General features: G+C 38.2%; 1 pseudogene; it reads left to right on the top strand.

Moving 5' to 3' along the window:
• On the top strand, window positions 1-368 carry LOC141419771 (small ribosomal subunit protein eS24 pseudogene; annotated as a pseudogene).
• Window positions 369-10,096: the final 9,728 nt, after the last annotated feature.

Genomic DNA, 10,096 nt, shown 5'->3' with positions numbered 1-10,096 from the left:
ATGAATGACACAGTAACTATCCATACAAGAAGTTTGTGACCAACCATACTTCAGAGGCAGCAAATGGGTATCAATGTCCTTCACCCTGGGAAGGCAACAGTACCTAAGACAGAAATTCATGAAAAACTAGCTAAAATGTACAAGACCACACCAGATGTCATTTTTGTATTTGGATTCAGGACCATTTTGGTAGCGGAAAGACAACTCGCTTTGGCATAATTTATGATTCCTTGGATTATGCAAAGAAAAATGAGTCCAAACACTGACTTGCAAGACAGGGCCTGTATGAGAAGAAAAAGACCTCAAAGAAACAGCAAAAGGAATGCAAAAATAGGATGAAGAAAGTCAGAAGGACCGCAAAAAGCTGAAGGAAAAAGAATTCCACAATGACTTTTAACTGCGATGGGTGTGCAGGTTTTCCATGAGGATTAATAAACTGTAAACATCTGTGATGGTTATGGGCTTTTCGTGAGGATTAATAGACTCAACACTTTCATGAAAAGAAAGGTTTTGCTGTGAGTTGAGATATGAGAGAAATAAGAAAGAAGGCACCATTTGAGAGGGAGAAAAGGATGATACATGTAGGAGAACTGGTTTAAAATGCTTGCTTGAGCCGGGCACGGTGGTACAACCTGTCATCCCAGCCATTTGGGAAGCTGAGGTAGGAGGAATGCTTGAGCCTGAGTGTTTAAGGACACCCTGGGAAACACAGAGAGACCTGGAAACTCCATCTCCAAAGGGAAAAATAGGTGGCTTGAATGTCTGTGCCTCAGCTCCCCACTCAAGTCCTACTAAGAATAAAGAGGGTTTTTTAAGTCATAAACCTTCAATAATAGAGATCAGATAAAATGATAACAAAATTTTGACAGTTGAAAAGCCTTTGAATGATTGGTGATTGACTTAATAGATCTGGAAAACTGAATCTTAAATTGCTTTTGAAGAAAGCTAAGAAGCAAACCAGTTTATACCAAAGTGCCCCAGAAAATCAGAAATTGCAACAGCAGGTTACCTTTAAAAGTGAAGGGTAGGGCTGGTGGAGTGGCTCAAGTGTTAGAACACCTGCCTAGCAAGAGTGAGGCCCTGAATTCAAACCCCAGTACCACCAAAAGAAAAATGAAAGTAGGGAGTAAAGAAAAAGGAATTGGTTGAAAAATCTGTTTAACAACAATTAGAGGGGGCTGGTGGAGTGGCTCAAGTGGTAGAGTGCCTGCCTAGCAAGCGTGAGGCCCTGAGTTCAAACCCCAGTGCCACCAAAGGAAAAACAAAAAAATAACAAACAATTAGAGGGGAAGAAAAGAAACAATTGCAGGGCTGGGGCTTACCTCAGTGGTAGAGCACTTGCCTGGCATGTGTGAGGCTCTGGGTCCCATCCCCAGCAACAAAGAAGGAGGAAAAAATGAGAAATTAAAACACCAAGTCTTTCCCCATCATTAGGGGTTGAATTACATCTCTCACAGACATAATTAGTTGAAATGAGATCATATTGGAGTAGAGTGGGTCGCTAATCCAGTATGACTGTTGTCCTTTTATAAGAAGATAGCCATGCCAGGTTCTGGTGGCTCATGCCTGAAATCCTAGCTCCTCAGGAGGCAGACAGCAGGTTCAAGGCCAGCCTGGGCAAAATGAAAATAAGACCTTATCTCGAAAATACCCAACACGAATAAAAAAAGGATAGTAGAGTGGCTCTAGTAGTAGAGCATCTGCCTAGCAAGCGTGAGACCCTGAGTTCAAATTTGAGTACCACAAAGAAAAAAAAGATAGCCAAATAAAAACAGACACACAAGGAGAACACCATGTGATTGTGAGGGATTGAATTTATGCAGCTATGAAGCAAGGTTGTTAAAATTTGTCAACCAACCACCAGAGGGAGCATGGGCCTGCAGATACTTTGACCTCAAATTTCTAGCCTCCAGAACTGACACAATACATTTCTGTTGTTTTAAATCACCCAGTTTGGAGTACTTAGTTGCAGCAGACCTGGAAATCTAATATACCCACCTGTAGTCAGGCAGCTACCCCTTCTTCACTTGGACAAACGGCTAGACTTTTCTGTCTGGAGAAGGCAAAACAAAAGTTCTGTGGACTGGAAAACATAAGGTACAGCTAAGAGCAGGGTACTATACCAAATGGGGATTAAACACAAGTTTACATGCTGAATGCTGAAACTCTTGCCTTCTGCCCTGATCAAGCACTCACAATGCTGAAAGCTAGAGTTGCACCCTCCAGGAAGTTTATAAGAAACCTCTGGTAAGTCTGATCAACAAGGAAAAAGACTTCAAAATATTGGTATGGGGAAGACAGTCCTACAACTAATGGCCTAGCCAGACAGAGAAGCAAGCCTACAGGCAGCTAGCTTCACTCTACATGGAGCCTCGGATTTGCTTTTTCTAGTACTCCAATCTTAAATATGTGCAGAAAACTGGGCATCACTGCACGTCTGAGGAAAGCTTCTAGCATGAAAGAAAGAGACACAGAAAAAGCTTTGAAGGATATAGTTGGTTCAAATATAGAGGCCTAGAAAAGATCATTAATAAGAGATAAGAAAAGATACCGCATTTATGAAATAAGATTAGCATAATTATATATCTATGTATCTAGATACATAGATATATAATTTAGAGAATTGGGGGTTTTAAAGCCTCAATATAAAGGGTTGAATTTAAAGTTAAGGAACTTAACCCAGGAGTGAATCAAAATCACACAGTTTCATTGTAATATTTTAGAATACTAGGGACAAAGAAACAAATAATAGTCCCATAAATTTCTAGAGAAGAGAAACCAATTTCATATAAGGGATCAAGATCAGTCTTCTCAACTGTATCACTGAAGCTGGAAAACAATAAAGCAGTACCTTCAAAATTCTGAGGAATATCATTTCTTGCCTAAAATTCCAAAACCAGCCAAATTCTCATTTGAGTGAGGGTAGAACAGGGCATCTTTCATTCATGCAAAATCAGAGAAATTTTACTTCCCATATGCATTTCTCAGGAAACTCTGGAGGATATCATTTCACCAACACAAGAGAACGAACAAAGAAAGATGAACATGGGATCCAAGAAACAGGGAATCTAACACAAGAGAGACAAGAGAAATCCCTAAGGTGATGGGGGGAAATCTCAAAATAGCAGCCATAGAGCAGACTTGGAGAAGCATCCAGATTGGGGCAGGTCAGATGGCTCCAGAAGACACTTCTTAGGAAGATGAAATCATAACCTACTGTGTCTGAATATGAAAGAAGGTTTAGGTAACTGAAGAAAGTTTCAAGACATGTACTTGGAAAACCAAAAGCATGAAAAAACAGGATACTTATTAACTTCAGGAAAAGCAAAAGGTGTTAATGGAAAGGAAGAGTAATTGCAGTATATTATATGTTAAATAACATTTCCATTTTACTGATCTAACTGTAATTAGAAAATAGCTGTATGGGAAGACTGGAGGGATGGGAAATATGTATTATGTAGTTGTGGAGGTGGGTAAAGAATGAAAGAGTTTAATCCTTATCTCCCATAAAGGGAAGTCATAGGTGATATCTATCTTGGCCTGATTGGGCAACTGTAACATAATAGCAGAAACTGTGTGGCTTATAAACAACAAAAGCTTATTTCACATGGTTCCATAGACTGGAAGATCCAAGGTCAAGGCACCAGTACATTCAGTGTCTGGTGAAGAGGGCCTGCTTCCTGGTTCGTTGATGGCTGTCTTTTTACTGTGTCCTTACATGCCAGAAGGGGACACATGAGGTCTCAGGAGTCCTTTTATAAGGGCACTAATCCTATTCATGAGTGCTCCATCCTCATGATCTAATCATCCCCCAAAGGCCCACCTCCTAATACCATAACATTGGGGGTTACAATTTCAGCATGTGAATGGAGGTGGGGTCACAAACATTAAGTCTATAGCAGTGTCTGAAACTAAAAATCAAGAAGTATCTAATTTAGAAACATGGAGGTAAATGCCAAAAGAAGCTGTTAAAGTATTTGAAATGATTGCCTCTGAGAATTAGAAAGAGGAAGAAAGAGGAGCAAGGTCTAGTGATTTTTATAACAATCATTGTAGAAGTTTTTGATTTTTAAAACTCTGAGCCTGTACACATTTGATTTTTTTTAAAAAACTAAATTTAAAAGAAAACAAAATTACTAGGTATATGATGGAGAAGCTCATATCTAGCTTGCTAAAACTAATTGTTAAATTTTCAGGAATTTTGTGAGCCAGTTGTTAAGCACAGACATTATTAAAAAATAAATTGTAAGGCTGGGCATGGTGGCTCAAGGCTGTAATCCTAGCTACGTGGGAGGCAGACTTGGGGAGATTTCAGTTTGAGGCCACCATGGGCAGAAAGTTGGCAAGACCACATATCAACCAATGGCTGGGCACTGTGGCATGTGCCTGTCAACCCAGCTACATGGGAAAGCACAAATAGGAAGATTGTGATCCAGGCCAGCCCCAGCATTAAGCAAGACCCTATCTCAAAAATAAACAATGCAAAAAGGACTGGCAGAGTGGTTCAAGTGGTGGATGCTCGCCTGCCTAGCAAGTGTGAAGTTCTAAGTTCAAACCCCAGTACTGCTGATGGAAAAAAAAAAAACTAAGTTGTAAAAACAGCTATAAACTATATTAAAAACACAGTTTACCTATTCAAACCATCACTTTTGTGTGTGTGTGCATGTGTGTGTGCTGGAAATTAAGCCTAGGGTCTTGCACGTGCTAAACATGTGCTCTATCACTGAGCCATACTCCCAGGCCAAAACTCATCACTTTAAATTATTTTGCTACATTTTTACATTGATCTCTGCTGTTGTTATTTATATCTTTATATTATATATGGTATTATTTATATCTGTTGTCTCTGTATGGCGGAAGTGCTATATATTGGTGAGCCACTGGATATCTCTTCCCAACTATGTTATGAATATCATATTGGAAACTTAAGAATATATATACATATGTATACATATTCCTTATTTGTTTCTTAAACATTTTAGTTTTAAAATATGCATCTATAGAAAACCATATAAAATAAATGTACACTTTAATGCATTATTATATGACAAGATACCTTTGTAACTACCACCCATATCAGAAGAACTATGACTGACCACTCCAGAAACCCTCCACCTGTCCTCATTTCTCCTAAGGTAACCATACTCCTCACTTTCATGGTAATTATCTCCTTATAGTTTCATCACCTAAACATGCATCCATAAGCATGGTGGTTTAATTTTGCCTCGTATTTTTTATGGATTTTACCTCTTTTAATCTGGAAGTTCCCCACAAACCTCGTTCTTCTCCTTAGTGGTTTTTTTGTTTTTTGCAGTACTGGACTTGAACTCAGGGCCTTCACCTTGAGCCACTCCACCAGCCCAATGTTTTGTAATGGGTATTTTTGAGATAGGTTCTCGCAGAACTATTTGCCCCGGCTGGCTTCAAACTGCAATCCTCCTGATCTCTGTCTCTTGAATAGCTAGGATTACAGGCGTGAGCCACCTGCACCCAGCTCTCCTTAGCATTTGGTGATGGAACTAGTTCATTCATCCTATAGCATCTCCTGTGATCTGAATTTTGCTGATTGAATTCCCATGATTTAGTTGACATCTTTCTCTGTCTTCTGTATCTCCTGTAAATTAATTGGTAGTTGGATCTAGAAATTCATTCCTTAATCTTAAAAGCAATGACAAGAACCAAAATACCAAATATAGCAAATATAGGTTGAATATTTATTACATACTTGAAAAGGATAAAAAATATGAAGTAATTTTAGAGACTTTCATCATTTCAGGCAACACAACAGAGTCTTTTTTTTTTGGTGGTACTGGTATTTGAACTCAGGGCCTTGCACTTTAGGCAGGCACACCAACACTTGAGCCACACCCTCTGCCTTTTTTGCTTTGGTTTTTTTTTTTTTTTTTTGGCTTGATAGAATCTTCTTGTAGAACAAATCGTTGTAGTTCCCTCTGTAACATTAGCTTGATCTCTGTGTTAGTCAGCTGTCTGTCACTGAGACAAAAATACCTAAGATAATCAACTTATAAGGAGGAAAGATTTATTTTGACTCAGTTTCAAAACTCATTTGGCCCTGTCTCTCTGGGCCTATGGTGGCACAGTGCAACATGACCAGACTGTGTGGCAGAAAGGTCCTGTTCACCTCATGCCAGTTGGGAAGCAAAAAGAGAGATACAGAAAGGGGTCAGGGTCCCAATAACCCCTTCAATAACACACCCCAAATAACCTAGCTTTCTTTCAAGGACCTAGCCTTTAATATATGAGCCTTTAGTGACACTTCCAAACCACAGCACTCTCCAACTCAGGAGACACTTCAAAAAATGTTAGGCCTTATGTGAGAAATATATATTAACTGACAAAAGAACTCCTGATTACAGCATAGAGGTAGTGCACCAATGCCTTCCCAAAGAAATTATTAACTGGGCCAGGCATGGTAGGGCACACTTGTAATCCTCTCTAATTGGGAGATGGAGATCAGAAATATCATGGTTCGAGGCCCGCCTGAGCAAAAGTTCGGGAGACCCACTAGGCATGGTGGCACTGCCATCCCAGCTACAAAGGAAGCATAAATAAGGATGGTGGTCAAGGCTGGCCCAAAGCATAAACAAGAGACTCTATCTGGAAAACAACTAAAGCAAAAAGGGCTGGGGACCTGACTCTAGTGGTAGAGCACCTGCCTAGCAAACATGAGGCCCTGATTTCGATCTCTAGTACCACCCAAAAAAAAAAAAAAAGAAGAAATTATTAACTGTTTAATCACTCACAAAAAAGCTGCTGTCTATTTTCCAAGGCCAGTTTTATGGTTTTAACAATGGTACATTAACCAAGCACCACTAATTTCATAGGAATAATTTGCAGGAACTCAGCAATCAAAGATTTTCTAAAAAGACTTCATTACATATTTCCAAATGATCAGAACTTTAAGTTAAAAATAAAAGAGGACACCAAATAATAAGGTTCTATAAATTTTTCCTATAGTGAACCAGCAATAGTTTCCCTAAATAATGCTAATTATTTTAAAAGAATATTGACAACTTGAAGAAATGCCGATTTACTTAAAATCAAATGTCAAGGCTTCCTTTTCATGAATAGTACTAAGCTAAATTATTTTAAGTGTGCCTTAATTTAAAATTGTTTTATGGCTTTTTTATATTGTACTAGTGAATATATATACTATGTTTATAAAACTAGTGTTTTAATAATATGTGAACTTACTTCACCTGTACTCTTAAATGTTTGCTTGGAAGTAAGGTAAGAAAGAGGCTTAGATTGGTGGGCCAGGAAGATGTGAAAAAAATGAAGATTGCCCAAAATCCAAAAATTTTCAACCCTACTCTATTAATTTACAATATTATATTCAGCTATGATTCATAGAAATGACATTAAGTTTAAAATATTCATGTGCATCATTTTATAAAGTTCTCCAAGAGTAAATCATTTCCTTCTGTATTTCTGGAAAAGTGAATATTCATTTCTCCCTGGTAATATTAAATATGACAATCTTTGGCATTCAAATTAACCTGTCAAATTATATTCACCAACATTTGTAGAGATATGAAAGCTTCTAAAAGTGAAAATAACAAGATATGATGGTTATTGACCACAGTAAAAAGTTACAAAAAATTATACTGTTCCATCATGGAATTTTTAAAAAGAATCAAATATAACATAAGCATATTTTGGATCAATAATTATTACAGATATCTATAAATAAGCTTCCAGTGTTAAAAGATGTTCGGTCAGCATTTCCGGAAATCTATGACTAATACAATTATACTATCTGTTCCAGAGAGTTTATTATGACATCATCTCTTGAGAAACTTTAAATATTAATCTATAGGTTATTCTCAGCATGCAATCCATTACTTTTTCCCTATTCAGGGTACTTTCTCATTTAGTACAAATAAATTAATGTAATCCTTTTAATGTGCTGAAGTGAATAGGATTAGATGATGATATTTAGGTTTGCATTAATTTAACATGAATAAAAATGCCCTATGCAAACATTATGCCTTACCAGTCTCTTTTTGCCTTAATAGATTACTTCTGAAGGCACAGCATCAAAGGAATATTTTTTGAGATGGGGATCTCACTGTGTTGCCCAGGCTGGCCTCAAAATCCTGGACTCAAGCAATCCTTCCGTCTCAACCTCCCAAATAACTGGAATTGCAGGTACGTGCCACTTGTGCCTAGCAGGAACATTATTTTTGACAAAATTTTTACAGTGTCACTCTCAGGAATATATTTGTATAGTTCAAGTAATTTTGAAATAAATTAAATCATGATATTCATATTTTCCTTCTAAGATCCTACAAATCTTTCTCCAGAGGATAATTTCTCTCACTATGCCCAAATGTAATTCTTCTGCCCTGCTGTGGTAGAGGCTGTAGGTGGGCTACCCAAATCTTCTGGCCTTTGCCACTTACTTGACTTCCAACTTACCAGCTCCTAGGCTTCTTTGTTTTGGGCATTCTCCCACCACTGGTCTTATGCAAGCAGGCCTGAAGTCTTAGAGAATTGTTACCCCTCGGAGTAGCGATCACTCAAATACCTAAGAGAAGTTGGTGTATCCTCAAGAGGCCACGAATAGCCAAGACAATACTCAGTCAAAAGAACAATGCAGGAGGTATCACAATACCTGACTTCAAACTATATTACAAAGCAATAACAATAAAAACAGCATGGTACTGGCACAAAAACAGACATGAAGACCAGTAGAACAGAATAGAGGATCCAGATATGAAGCCACACAACTATAAGCAACTTATCTTTGACAAAGGAGCTAAAAATATACGATGGAGAAATAGCAGCCTCTTCAACAAAAACTGCTGGGAAAACTGGTTAGCAGTCTGCAAAAAACTGAAACTAGATCCATGTATATCACCCTATACCAAGATTAACTCAAAATGGATCAAGGATCTTAATATCAGACCCCAAACTCTTAAGTTGATACAAGAAAGAGTAGGAAATACTCTGGAGTTAGTAGGTATAGGTAAGAACTTTCTCAATGAAACCCCAGCAGCACAGCAACTAAGAGATAGCATAGATAAATGGGACCTCATAAAACTAAAAAGCTTCTGTTCATCAAAAGAAATGGTCTCTAAACTGAAGAGAACACCCACAGAGTGGGAGAAAATATTTGCCAACTATACATCAGACAAAGGACTGATAACCAGAATATACAGGGAACTTAAAAAACTAAATTCTCCCAAAACTAATGAACCAATAAAGAAATGGGCACGTGAACTAAACAGAACTTTCTCAAAAGAAGAAATTCAAATGGCCAGAAAACACATGAAAAAATGCTCACCATCTCTAGCAATAAAGGAAATGCAAATTAAAACCACGCTAAGATTCCACCTCACCCCTGTTAGAGTAGCCATCATCAGCAACACCACCAACAACAGTTGTTGGCGAGGATGCGGGGAAAAAGGAACCCTCTTACACTGTTGGTGGGAATGTAGACTAGTACAACCACTCTGGAAAAAAATTTGGAGGCTACTTAAAAAGCTGGATATCGATCTACCATTTGATCCAGCAATACCACTCTTGGGGATATACCCAAAAGACTGTTACTCCAGAGGCACCTGCACATCCATGTTTATTGCGGCACTATTCACAATAGCCAAGTTATGGAAACAGCCAAGATGCCCCAGCACTGACGAATGGATTAAGAAAATGTGGTATCTATACACAATGAAATTTTATGCAGCCATGAAGAAGAACGAAATGTTATCATTCGCTGGTAAATGGATGGAATTGGAGAACATCATTCTGAGTGAGGTTAGCCTGGCTCAAAAGACCAAAAATCGTATGTTCTCCCTCATATGTGGACATTAGATCAAGGGCAAACACAACAAGGGGATTGGACTATGAGCACATGATAAAAGCGAGAGCACACAAGGAAGGGGTGAGGATAGGTAAGACACTTAAAAAACTAGCTAGCATTTGTTGCCCTTAATGCAGAGAAACTAAAGCAGATACCTTAAAGCAACTGAGGCCAATAGGAAAAGGGGAACAGGTACTAGAGAAAAGGTTAGATCAAAAAGAATTAACCTAGAAGGTAACACCCACGCACAGGAAATCAATGTGAGTC

This window comes from Castor canadensis, chromosome X (assembly GCF_047511655.1).
Source record: "Castor canadensis chromosome X, mCasCan1.hap1v2, whole genome shotgun sequence".
NCBI lineage: Eukaryota > Metazoa > Chordata > Mammalia > Rodentia > Castoridae > Castor > Castor canadensis.
This window is presented reverse-complemented; position numbering and strand designations above follow the sequence as displayed.